The sequence below is a fragment of the Sus scrofa genome, chromosome 1 (assembly GCF_054392235.1).
Source record: "Sus scrofa isolate SSC_HxYL_T2T_F1_AM1 chromosome 1, Sscrofa_HxYL_maternal_Yorkshire_Landrace_v2.0, whole genome shotgun sequence".
NCBI lineage: Eukaryota > Metazoa > Chordata > Mammalia > Artiodactyla > Suidae > Sus > Sus scrofa.
Window position 1 is genome coordinate 39,081,352 of NC_139383.1, and position 14,583 is coordinate 39,095,934.

Consider the following 14,583-nt stretch of genomic DNA (forward strand, 5'->3'; position numbering starts at 1 on the left):
TGATATGAAATTCCAGAGACATTTTGGAAGCCTTTACTTTTAACTTGAAAAAAAATAGCATTATTAACAGAAGTTCACACTGAGCTCAAAGCACTTTCACATGTTCAGTATATTTTGTTATGTTTAGAGGAGAAAAAATTGAAGCTAAGACCTTCTTTCAGTAATGATCATTTTAATGTCTGCTATCACACTGGGTAAATAATGCAGAGCTCTCAAATTTAGTGATGGAAAGCAATCATTTTTTAATAAAGATAGATAATTTCTCTATTTCAGCTTCAATATAAGTACCTATAGAATTAAAATATTGACCTAAACTACATTTCAAATGTTAGTCTTACTATGACAATTCCCAAGGGTCAGGTCATATATTGGAAAGTTATCCTTAAAGATTTTAAATTTTCCTTAAAGTTGCAGATATTTCATCTTGGTATAGAGTGGTAAACATTATGTTTACCTCCTTGATACTCATGATTAGTGAAATTTTTTAAAAAGACTTAAGAATGAAAAAAGATGATGTATGAGCACTAGTTTAATAAAAATATAGATATGAAAAAATTACAATGTTAGTCATAGAAAGGGCAGGGGGTTACCACAGCACCACCTCTTCTGTTTCTTTCCACTGGTAAGAGCTCCACAGTAATACCACTGCTGCCTAGTTCTGCTTTCGCATTCACTTCTCTCTCTGCAGGGGAGATGGAGGGGCTTAATCTGAGTGGTAAATTCAAAGGGAAAAACCGGGCAAATACAGCCCAGGCATTCCTCACTCTAAGGAGCCAGCATGCCCACATGCGACAGGCCCTAAATTTTACATACTGGCTCCTGCATGGGGAGGCTCTTATTATTCAGCCATGCCTGAGGCTTGTTAAGTAAGACTGTCTACTTTAGTATCAGGAGTCTCACCTTCTTGCAGATAGTCTCCAATATCAACTTTATCAGTAACAAAGGTGTTATGTTGGCTTTAAGTTGTTTTATTTAGTGTAGTATTTCTCAGTTGACATTATTGGTTAGGCCCATGTCAACACCAAGCAACAGTGAGTCAGTTATTCCTTCAGGATTATGCTTTGGTCTTTAAAGTTGTAGTGTAGTGAAGGCTTGTGTTTTATTTTCTACTCTATTACTAAAGGTTTGGTGAATGCATGTGTATGAACATAACTAGCAAATTTCAGGAAACAACAAAGAGCAGAGTCATGTACTTAGTAACTATATTTTGAGATCTATCATGTGCTAGGAACAGTTTAGATACTGGGATTGTGGTAGTGGAAAAGAAAAAGTCCCTGCCTTTATGGCATCTACTTTCTACTGAGGCAAAGTAAATAATAAATGTATAATTGCATATAACATATATACACAGGATGCTAGCTTGTAGTGATAGGAATATTTAATAAGATGTTTTGCAAGGATAGCATCATTCTTCTTCAGGTAGGATGGTTAGGGAAGGCCTCTCTGAGGGAATAAAATTGACCCCAAGACCTAAAAATGTGAAGTGGTAGCCATAATTGTATCCAGGGAGAAAGGATTCCAGACAGAGGAAACAGACTTCAAAGGTCCTGAGAGGACTTATTAAATCCAATGACCAGAGTGACTGGGACATAATAGAAAGGAACTGCAAAGCAGGAGACAATGAGCCTGGAGAGCTTGGCAGGACCTACCTGGATCATGAAATGAGACTTGAAAGCCATAATTTAAAAAAAATATTTTTTTCAAAAATGAAATTAAAATATATTGGAGTGCTTAAACTTCAGAATGCATGTGATCTGAATTCAGCTTCTAAATTTTCCCTTTAGCTGTTTTGGTGGAAAGTATTGCAGAGACAACAGTTAAGACTCAACTGAAGTGGCTCAGGCATGAGATAACTGCTTGTTTAGGGTTGTCCTTGCTGGGGAGTAGGAGTGGGCAGACTTTAAAAATCCAGGGAGTTAGAGTTATTAGTACTTATGTACAAATTACATTTAGGGTGTGAGTAGGGTTGCAACCTTAGGAATTAAGGATGACCCTACATATTTATCCTGAGCACCTAAGTGAAAAGGAGTACCATGTCCAAAGATGGGGAAGATTTTTAGAGGATCAAGTTGGGCTTTATCTTGTACAAATGATTATCTTTGTTTCCATATGTTTACGGTGTCTTTAGATGACCAAGTTGAGATAGCAAGCAATTAGGTGGATATATGTATGTGGGTCTCAGGGGAAAAAGTTAGGGCTAGAGATATTTTATCTGAAGTTTTTTACTGCCATGTGTTAGAGAATTGTTGGGAAGTAATGAGATTAATATAAAATATTGTACATGGACACAAATTGACCACAATTATGCTAAAAATGCATCTCTTATCTAATGTAATCCTCACAATAGTATCACATTATACATGGAAAAATTAAAAGAGAGTAATGATTTGCCCAAAGTCACACAGATAATGAGTGGCAGACTATCCCTTGAATTCATGCCTTTCTAACTCCAAAGTCCACACTCACTGGACTAAAATGAAGAGTGGAAAAGGAATCCTCATCTTCCATGCTCTTAGAACAGGAGACTAAGGAGAACATTAACAAGTCCACAAATAACAAATGCTGGAGAGAATGTGAAGAAAAGGGAACCCTCCTGCACTATTGATGGGAATTTAAATTTGTACAACCACTACAGAAAACAGTATGGAGGTATCTCAGAAAACTAAATATAGAACTACCGTATAACCCAGCAATCTCATTCTTGGGCATATATCTGGACAAAACTTTCCTTGGAAAATACACATGCACCTGTATGTTCATTCCAGCTCTATTCACAATAGCCAAGACATGGCAACAACCTAAATGTCCATCAACAGATGAATGGATAAGAAGATGTGCCATATATATACAATGGAATACTACTCAGCATAAAAAAGAACAAAATAATGCCATTTGCAGCAACATGGATAAAACTAGAGAATTTCATATTAAGTGAAATAATCAGAAAGAGAAAGAAAAATACCATATATTATCACTTATATCTGGAATCTAATATATGGCACAAATGTAACTTTCCACAGAAAAGAAATTCATGGACTTGGAGAACAGACTTGTGGTTGCCAAGGGGTAGGGGAAGGGAGTGCGATGGACTGGGAGTCTGGGGTTAATAGATGCACAATATTGCCTTTGGAATGGATAGGCAATGAGATCCTGCTATAGAGCCCAGAGAATTATATCCAGTCATTTGTGATGGAACATGATGGATGATAATGTGAGGAAAAGAAATTATGTATATATGTTTGACAGGGTCACTGTGCTGTACAGTAGAAATTGACAGAACACTGTAAATCAACTATAATGGAAAATAAATGTAAACGCTATATATCTCCAAATGTCTCAAGTCTTTTCACTTCAGGTATTCTGTAAGTTTGAAATGTTGAAAAAAACCAAACTACTATGAGGGCGTAATGAGAGACATGTTTGGTAGTTATTGTTTTTTAAAGAGCATGGATTAAAGCATGGATTAAACATCTACTCCTTTTTGCTTTTCATAATACAAATGAGCATACCGCTGCATATCAACAAAGAGAATCTTTTATAAGAACTTCAAGATGCACACAACTGGTACATTAGTTAAATTGCTAAAGGACTGTGGAGACATTCTGGACCAAATTCCAGAAACTAAATTGTAATTTAGAAAGATAATTGCATAAAAAGTATAATCTGTCACAGTGTTCTACTGGATAATATAATATTGGGTTTTAACTAACTTTGGCTTGTTTTTTTGAGAACTGAAAATATTTTCAATTTTTTAAAATTGCACGTTATAGGAATTGCCCTATATAAACTCAAGTCCACTAAACTGATGACATACAAAATATTAGTTGTAACACTGTATTACAGTGAGGTCACAACATTGTTATAGTTTTGGTCCTAAACTACTTATAAGGTAAATGAACTACTTTTTCTGTATATACACCTCATACTTTTTCTATTCACAATGTGGTTGAGAAGGTCTGAGCAAGGCTAATTAAGGTATAAAGGAATGTTTAAACATTGAAGCCTTTCTTTGGATAATTATCTATTCTTAGGTAAATGGATGAGGAGGATTGGAATCTGAAGAACTATAAAATGCTCCTGCTTGCCTACAAGGTTCAAATACATTCTGTTTCAATATTCAATATCGGGAACCATAAATGTATATTAAATGAAAATTTGTCATCATGGGAATCAAGCAGATATAGTAGAATAGCACTTGATTTGGGTTATAGCTACAAGGCTGAAGTTATATGTCCATGTATTAATCACCTTTCACTAAATTATTATGTATTAACAAATGACCTGATAACTCTCAGAAGCTTTAAAAAAATAAAAGGTTGTTTCTTATTTGGTTATGTCTCAACTGCAGGTCAGCCACAGCATTGTTTCATACGTCTTCTACCTGAAGGGTCAGGTCTTATCTATGCAGAGTGCATTATTGTTATTCTAACATTTCAACTTAAATAAAGCTCACTTATATTAAATACTCTTTGTGTGCTGGCAGGGAAAAAAAAAAAAAAAAAAAAAAGATCAGTGGCAGAACCACACCACAGCTCTTAGAGCTTTTGCCAGAACGTGGCAACATCATTTCCAAAGCAAGTCACATGGCCAAACTAACGTCAATAGACCATGGAATATAGCCTCTTGCAGAGAAGGCAACATATAATTGGGAATAATAATAGAATTTACCATAGTGCACATGATACAGCTCATAGCAACCACAGCGTATGAATTTTGATTATGCACTAAAATAGAAATCAGGCAACTCTGATCTAGAAATCATAGAGAGAATAAATAGCTCTATCGGAATAGCATCTGGTTATTCTACCTGCAGTGAACAGGCAAGGGTATGTATTAAAACACACCGGCAAGTCAGACACACACACATATTGGTGTTAATAATCAATAAACTTTGAACACTCTGAGTCATGCTGCCTCCCAATGTCTTTAACTGGATAGCCGTTCGGTTATCAATAATTACTGAGACTAATGAAAAAAAGAATGCCATGAAGGACAGCTGTTATCTGTGAGGCCATGTTCTATGTTTTGTCTCTAATTGATGGCAATAGTTTGAAAAATGTTCCTCTTTGTAAGAGAATATATTTATTACCAAATAGAAAGAGAATAAGTTGTTTTTCAAATCAAAAAAGATTTATTACATGTTATCGTTCATTCTACATACCATAATACTGTAAGTATTAGAAAAGAACACAAAGTATTCTTTTTTTTTTTTTTTTTTTTTGTCTTTTTGCTATTTCTTTGGGCCGCTCCCACAGCATATGGAGGTTCCCAGGCTAGGGGTCAAATCGGAACTGTAGCCACTGGCCTACGCCAGGGCCACAGCAACACTGGATCCGAGCCACGTCTGCAACCTACACCACAGCTCAGGGCAACGCCGGATCATTAACCCACTGAGCAAGGCCAGGGACCAAACCCTCAACCTCATGGTTCCTAGTCGGATTCATTAACCACTGCGCCACGACAGGAACTCCCACAAAGTATTCTTATAGTTATGATGTCCTTATAATTTTTACCCAAAGAAGTGTCAATCAGTATTCCAAGTATTTATACAAAACCATCAAGTGTGCTAATTTATGACTTCAACGTATGTTGCAATGGATGAAAATTTAATGTCTAGAACTTAGAAACAGGCTTCAATTGAACCTTTTGGAAGAGCAGCAAGTGATGAGTTCAAAATTTCATAATTTACAGTAACAAGAAGCAGAAAAGTCAGTGACTGAAATAAGTCTGGGAGTTAACCAGCCAGAGTGAACTCATTAAGCAAAAAACTTTAACAAAATCTGAGGTTAGTGTATTTTTATCATTAGTCATCTCTGGTCCCACAAAAGAGACAATCAAGGCGACATAATCCTACTTTAACCAGCCAGAGTGAACTCATTAAGCAAAAAACTTTAACAAAATCTGAGGTTAGTGTATTTTTATCATTAGTCATCTCTGATCCCACAAAAGAGACAATCAAGGCGACATAATCCTACTTTAATAAGGGCTTGCCAAATATAGCTCTTCAAAATTAATTAGCCTACTAATCATAAAAGAGAAGTGAATAGGTAGGTAGACTCTGTAACATTGAAAATACCCTGAAGAAGTACCGGACCCATTGTATTCTATTTAACATGTCTATTAGTTTTATCTCACATGATACTAATATTAACATGCTGGATGATACTCTTATTAATAAATAATTTTCATTGTTTCTTTATATAGCTAATCTTCACAAAGACCCCATCATTCATGACTCTAGTGAATCACGTTGGTAAGTTTGTTTTTAAAAGTATCCTAATAAAGAACTAGATATCAAATAATGAACAGAAAGACAAAATAAGAATGTAAGCATATTTATTCTCTTCCTCATTAATGTTTGAGGGAATATATGAAATAAAGTACCCTATTTCACAGTGGAACTCTGAAGGCAGCTGAGAAAACAGAGTTGAATAAGAATGGTAGAAAATATGGACAGGAAAATGAAAAAGTAACCAAGTGGAGGAAGAAATGCAATTACTATTCCCTATGACTCTCAATGTGTTATGTGGTAAGATAGCATATTTTTGTGATTTGCTGAAGATCTTCAAAAAGTGTTGACATAGAGAAGAGTATTAGGGACTTCCTCTTTCTCACAGTCTAGAATTTCATTTTTTATGGTTCTTTTTGTAGCCTTAACATCTAAGTGAACTAATGTAATCCCAACCCAAACCATTTGTACATGAGCTGTTACACACATAATGCACCCGTGCACTCCACACACCAACTGACTCAAGAAATATCCATCATGCTGCCACTATGCCAGGAATACAATAGGTGCTGAGGTGCAATCTTCGTGTGACACGAGGCAGTTTTGACATGCTAGCTAGTCAGGAGCTGGAAAAAAAGAACCAGCTGCAGATAGAAATTTAAGTAGTTATCAGCATATAGATGGTATTTTCAAAATGGAATTGAATCAGATCACTTGGGGAGGTAATAGACAGACATGACAATAGGATCAAGGGAGACCTAAGGAATACCAATATTTAGGGGTATCACAGACAGAAAGCAGTTATTGAAGTAGGAAAAAATTAGAAGCAGAACAATAGAGAATTTTAAGAACAAGGAAGCAGTCAATTCTGTATAACTTTCCTGAGAGATCCAGTAAAAAAAAAAAAAAAAAAAAAAAGGAGGACTCAGCAGAGTCCACTGGATTTTTGTATCATGAGGTTGTTGGTGACTTTGACAGAATCAGTTTTAGTGGCATGCACCTTGGGAAAATTAGACAAGAACACACAACACATGCATGCACAGATGTACACACTCATGCACATTCATGCACACACAATTATGACATCCTCTGGTACAGATAAATTATATCTAGGATATTCCATTGATTGGAAAGCAGAGTATTTCTGTAATCATTCAATAACTCTGAAGAGACTTAATTCAAAATGTGCCTTTGACTTTGAGGAAGTAACAACTTATGTAAGCAACTATTATTTTTCTACAATCAATGTCTTGGCCCATGGATTTAAAATGAGCTATCTAAATAATTTACTTCTTACATTGCTAAAGATATTCCATACTAACTGACTGTATCTGACAGTATGAAACTAAGCAATCTCTTTAAAAACCACCAGAGAAGACTAAGTGATTGATATGCAAATAATTTCAGAATTAGTCTAAGCAAGTTAGTTTCTGTTCACACTGTTAAATATTTTTTTTCTTAAACTACCCTAAATATTTTAATTCTGGATTTATTAAAAACAGTTGCTAATATATCCATAAAATAAGTCCTTTTAAAGAAGTATAACTGAGTTCTATGAATTCCTAAAGTATGCTTTACAGAATATCCTACTCTACCCCAATCCACCACCACACACACATTATTTATTCAAGTCATAGATCCCAAGACCACTCAACCAGGAGAATCAAGATTTATACAGTAGTTATAATTCATGTATGAACAACAGTGACATCATGTGGCTAATGCTTTATGCCTGAAACTATTAGACTAAGAACAACAACAACAACAAATAGTCTGTGCTATGTACATCAAAACTTATCTCAAATGATTCATGCTGCTTGTGTCATGCAACATAATTTCTTTCTTAAGGCCTCTGATCACAGTGCAATTCCTTCCAAGGACAGGTGTGGATTCACTCTATGTTTATAAGTTTAGATTGTTCAAAGATTAATATTATGGAATAGGGTTTGTTGAAGACCAGTGATCAAGTCTTACTTCTTTGTGTCACCAAAAGATTCAGTGCCTTCTGAATTCTAAATGTTTTTTGAATTCTATCTTGTCTTCCTTGTCCTGGGTATTCTCACACTAAAAATAAATACCTAAATGGCAATTTAAGAACAGATACCATTGGAGCTTCATTACCCAGCTGTTTCTAACTTTGGAGGAATGGCTATATTTCAATTCCATTTGAGCAGTTCTCTTAACAAACTTGAATTATGGTAATATGCACTCAGGGATTTGCTCAAAGACAGTTTACTGCATTATCAGCTAGAATAACGACCAATTCAAGACTATTACATAGTGTTAAAAATAAAACAACTTCCAGCTCTTTTTCCTTTATAATCGAGGGCAATGTCTTTATCATTAATTTCATAGAATTGCTATATTTAGATTACAGGTAAATATCCAACTGTATCAATAACATCTTAGCTAGGGAATGTCCAGTTAAAGGTACATTCTTTTGTTGTTGTTGTTGTCTTTTCTAGGGCCGCACCCACGGCATATGGAGATTCCCAGGCTAGGGGTCCAATCAGAGCTGTAGCTGCTGGCCTATACCACAGCCAAGGCAACTCCAAATCCAAGCCGTGTCTGAGACTTATACCACAGCTCACGGCAATGCCAGATCCTTAACCCACTGAGCAAGGCCAGGGATAAAACCCTCAACCTCATGGTTCCTAGTCAGATTTGTTTCCACTGAGCCACAGTGGAAACTCCTAAAGGTATACTCTGAAGTAATGTGATATTCAGTAGATGACAGATTGCTGCGCCCAAAACTGCTCAGTATTAATGTAATGCACTCCATCTCCTAGCACAGTGGTAAGTAACATGCTCTGGAGTAAGAAAACTTGGATGGTAATTTTGACTTCAACATTTATCTGGCCTTGAGCCACTTACTATATTTTCTTAGAGTAGTTATCTCCAAAATGCGGAAACATACTACCTCATGGAGTGATCATGAGTCTTAAACTAGAAAAGTCTGTATACCATTTGCCAAGGTCTGAAGGTTTGTGTCACCACCCCCCATTCATATGTTGAAATGCTAACCCTCATTGTGATGGTTATAGGAGGTGGGGCCTTTGGAAGGCGCATAAGTCATGAAGTTAGAGCCCTCATGAATGGAATTGGTTCCCTTTATAAAGGAGACCTTGGTCAGCTCCCTAGTCCCTCCCACCGTGTGAGGACATAGTAAAGAAGTTTTGCAACCTAAAGAAGGCCCTCACTCATCATGATCTCTAGTTTTCAGCCGCCATAAGTAAGAAAAGTAAATTCTATTATTTACAAGCTACCCAGTGATGGTGTTTTGCCACAGCAGCTTGAACAGACTAAAAATATCATTTCATAGGTTTTGGCACATAGCAGGTGCTCAATACTTCAAACTATAATTTTGAATTAAACTCATGTCATTTATTATTATTTCTCATCTATGTTTCTGTTTTCTTAATTTAAGGCATACTGTATAATTGATCATTTTACTCCTCTTTTCTACCATTTTTAAAACCTAATGCTATGTCTTTCTATACTTTATTTCCTTTATCCTCTTTCTAGTCCAAGGAAGCACCAGGTAAGTAGTGTAGGTAATTTTTGCTAATATATTACACTTACCTAGTTATTCTTCGGGAAGTTAAAGATAACTTTGAAAATACCAACAGCTATGAATCCCTTAGGTTGGAATTTGGTTATCTAGATTTCTTATTGTAATTAGATGGAATCACTTTGATATCTCATTTACTACATAAAGTGTGTACAGCAAATAAATCTACCTGTGAAAGACATTTAAAACTCTCATCTAGCTATTATGTTGGTCTTTAAAAATATAAAAAAACAGGAGTTCCCGTCGTGGCGCAGTGGTTAAAGAATCTGACTAGGAACCATGAGGTTGCGGGTTCAATCCCTGCCCTTGCTCAGTGGGTTAACGATCTGGCGTTGCCGTGAGCTGTGGTGTAGGTTGCAGACGCGGCTCGGATCCTGCATTGCTGTGGCTCTGGCGTAGGCCAGTGGCTACAGCTCTGATTAGACCCCTAGCCTGGGAACCTCCACATGCCGCGAGAGCGGCCCAAGAAATGGCAAAAAACAAACAAACAAACAAACAAAAATATAAAAAAACAATTAAATCAAAACATATGAAATACTCTAAAATATATAACAAAAAAATATATAACATAAAAATACACCGACACAAAATTTACACATTTTGTTACCATGCTTGAAAAGAAGTTTGTGTTAGTTCACTGTTATAATAACCACAGAATTATTTTCATTTATTTATTCGACAAATATGAATTAAGATCCTACTATGAGCTCAGTACTGTTTTTGGCACAATTATTCCATAGTAAACAGAATAGAGAAGATCAGTTTTTCTGAGGATTATATATTGTATGAAGGAGAAATGGAAATAAATAATAAATAAGGAAGGAGATAAATAAACATACATCAGGTGGTGATAGGAATTATGAAGAAAAATGATTTAGGGGTTAGGTAGACTGTTATGGGGGTATTATTTTACATAAGATGACCAAAAAGGCATATTTCATAAATGAATATTTTAAAAGATTTCAGAAGTTGTCAGGAAGAACCTTTCAGGCAGAGAGAACAAGAGCAAAATCCTGCAGTGGAAGTAGACCTGGTGTGTATGAGAAATTCGGAGACTAAAGCAGAGTTAATGAGGAAGAAAGTGTTTGGAGAATAATTCAGAGAAACAGCCTTACACCAAATCATGCAAGGCTCTGTAAGCTACAGTGATACATTTAAATTTTGTTTTGATCCAAATATTAAAAGTCATTTAAGAATTTGATTTGAGAAGGGACATAATCTGACCTATATTGTAAAGGCTTACTCCGGCTTTGGATTGAGGTAGGAAGGAAGACAAGAGACCAATTAGGAAGTTTTCCAGCAATCCAAGAGATGGTGGTGGTTTGTCCAAGATGTTTGCAGTAGATGTGGGAGAAAATGTTCATATATCAGGTATGATTCAAAGCAGGAATTTAGAGGAACTTTTAATGGATAGGATGCAAAATGTAAGAGAAAGGAAGATTCAAGGATGGCTCAAAGATCTTATCTTCAGCAGCTAGAAGAATAAATGAAGATGAGTAGAATGGACAGGCATTTTTTTTTTTTTCAGTAGTGGAGAAGAAACAGAGAGAAAGGTAATGAAGAGTTTAATTGTGATTATTTTTAATTTGAGATGTCTTTCAAATATTCAAGTGGAGATGTTGAATAGGAAGTAGGATATTTCTGGAGTTCCCATCGTGGCACAGTGAAACAAATCTGATTAGGAACCATGAGGTTGCAGGTTTGATCTCTAGCCTTGCTCAGAGGGTTAAGGATCTGGTGTTGCCGTGAGCTGTGGTGTAGGTCACAGACGAGGCTCAGATCTGGTGTTGCTGTGGCTCTGCGTAGGCTAGCAGCAACAGCTCCAATTGGACCCCTAGCCTGGGAACCTCCATATGCCACGGGTGTGGCCCTAAAAAGACAAAAGACGAAAAAAGAAAGGAAGTAGGATATTTCAGGATGGGATTTAGAGAGAATTCCCCAAAGAGTTTAAGATTGTGAGAGTTATCAAATTATTGATGGTATTAATTCCACACAAGAAGAAGAGATGATCTGGGAATTGAGAATAGGTGGAAGGTATTTTGAGAGGAGACAGATGAGATATGAACAGTAAACTAGGCACTAACTAAGAAATAATGTCCTGGAGGCCGTGTCAGGAGAATTTGTCGAGAGGAAGAAGGGAGGTGGTTAAGTGTGCTAAATGGCGCTTGACAGGTTGAATCAAATGAGAACTAAGAACTGACCAAAGGATTTGCTCATTGGTGTCTAGGTGACTGTGCTATGAAAAACATAAGGACAAAAAACTGACAATGGTGAGTCCCATGAGGGAAAATGTAGGGAGAGGAATGGACACAGGAGACAAAAGTTCTTATGAAGAATCGGGAGACTTCCACTTAAGAGAAGTTTTTAGTAGAAAAGTGGCCTGAAACATTCTGAGACATCACTTTCAAAGTAAAGAAGAAGGTATGGCATCTTGCAGTAATAAGAACGCGGCACAATGGCCAGTAGGCTTCTTTGGGTTTAAAAGCAGAATATTCCTCATTTGGGAATTTTTCCTCTAGCCTTATTATCATTTGACATGAAAAGTCACCAGCTTTGAGGGGGACCCAGAGGAACAAAATTCTTAATAGTAGTTCTAGGCAGTAATATGTGTAGAAATGGCATTTAAGCCACAGGACACAGAACCATCTATCATTTTAGAGGCACCTGTGATGGGAAAAGATGCCATGTGGCGGTTACAGAATGCCCCAGTAAAAGAATTACAATATAAACACCTAGAGCTCTAAGGCCAAGCCATATCATCTACAGAAAAGGACTATATGACATTCAAAAAAGAGCCATTGGTTTACTACTAGGTCCTAAAATGGAGCATCTGATCATGGACCATCAAGGGACTATTCTGAAAGATCTGCCCATCTTTAGCTGGAAACTGCTAGATGCATCAAGTCATGTTAGGCTAACCCAGCAGCAAACAACTGTAAAATAGAAATGGTACGGAGTTCCTATCGTGGCTCAGTGGAAATGAACCTGACTAGTATCCATGAGTACATGTGTTTTATCCTTGGCCCCACTCAGTGGGTTAAGGATCTGGTGTTGCTGGTGAGCTGCAGATTGTGGCTCAGATCCCACATTGCAGTGGTTGTGGTGTAGGCTGGTATCTGCAGCTCTGATTTGATCCCTAGCCTGGGAACTTCCATATGCAGGAGGTGTGGCCCTAAAAATAAAAAATAAAAATAAAAATAAAAGGAATGGTATATCTAGGATTAGGCATGAGCAGAGTCCAAAGGCAAAATAAGTTGCAAAAACAGGTGGCCCAGAATCCCATGTTACCCACCCCTGTCACAGTGGCACCACTCCCTTGGCTAACACAGTCCCATGGCTGGGGGCAGGAGTTAATAAGATCAAATGACAGGAGGAAAATTGACTGAGTTCTTTTCAGAATGGATTGGTTTGCTAGATGTCTACAACCTGAAAATGAACACTAGCTACAGTCCAGCTCTGCTCAAGGGAGGACCATAAAGACAGCAGTGAATGAAATGCTTATTAACAGGTGCTCCTTTGGATGGTAAACTTGCTCATCCCCTTTTCAAGGGAAGAGAAGTAGTCTGAGGTTGGAAAATATAGAAAAATGGACATTTGAGGATAATTTTCTGAAAAGGAGAAAGATTTGGAGATTGGAGATTTGGGCCAAGGAAATCTGGGAAAGGGGCATATGGATGGATCTATGGGAGTGGACCTTAAGTGTTCTTGTATCACACATTCAAGCCTTCCAGAGAGTACCCACACTAGAATGTCAATAAATTACCAATGTGACAAAATAATTCAGCCAGGTGACATCAACCAGGCTTTGCCATCAGCCACCCCAGTCTTGGCACAATGAGCACATGAGAGTTGTTATGGTGATAGGAAGGGAGGTTCTGAATGGGCCTTACAGCATGGGCTCCCTCTTACCAAAGGTGATCTACCTTCAGCTGCTGCCAAATGCCCAAACTACCAGCCAACAGAAACAAAGGCTGAGTCCCCAATATGACACCATTCTTGCAGAAAATCTACTAGACAATGGGTTAAGTTGGTTACCTTGAACCCTTTTCTGTCAGTTGGGCCTTAGCCAGCACCACTATTCCAAGCTTAGTGCTTGACCTTCTTCAGTGAAATTACACAATCACATCAACTAAAGAACATGCTTGAGTGCAAATTAGGTGAGGTTGTGGACACATGACCATAGGATCCACTGGTCCTACTGCATACTGCACCTCCCAGAAGCTGTCAGGCTGACAAGAGTGATCAAAAAATTTCTGAAATCATAACTGAGGTGCCAGCTTGGAGATTATATTCTACATCATTCTCCTGAATGTAGCATACAGTCATCTCTCCTTATCTGTGGTTCCGCTTTCCTTGGTCTTGGTTATCTGCAGTCAAATGTGGTCCAAAAATATTAAAAGGAAAATTTCTGGAGTTAGCAACTCATATTTTTAAAATTGTGCACCATTATGAGTAGTCAGATAAAATCTCAAGCCAACCCACACCATCCACCATCCTCCTCTATCCAGCCTGGGAAGTTAATCACCCCTTTGATGTATCCTGCCTGTTAGTCACTTAGTAGCCATCTCAGTGTTCAGAATAACTGCCACTGTATTGCAGTGCTTATGTGCAAGTTAACTTTTATTTCAATTAATTATGGCCCCATTGTGCAAGAGTAGTGATATGCTGGTAATTCAGATATGCCAGAGAGAAGCTGTAAAGTAATTCCTTTACAGCTTCCAGGGGAAATGTGAAAGTTCTCCACTTAATAAGGGAAGAAAAAAATCTTAAGGTAAAGTTGCTA

At 37.2% G+C, this 14,583-nt stretch overlaps 1 pseudogene; it reads right to left on the reverse strand.

Annotated features, from left to right (window-relative positions):
• Nucleotides 1–563: 563 nt before the first annotated feature.
• Nucleotides 564–14,583, reverse strand: part of LOC146406042 (ubiquitin-conjugating enzyme E2 R1 pseudogene) — a 48,939-nt pseudogene continuing 34,919 nt past the window's right edge.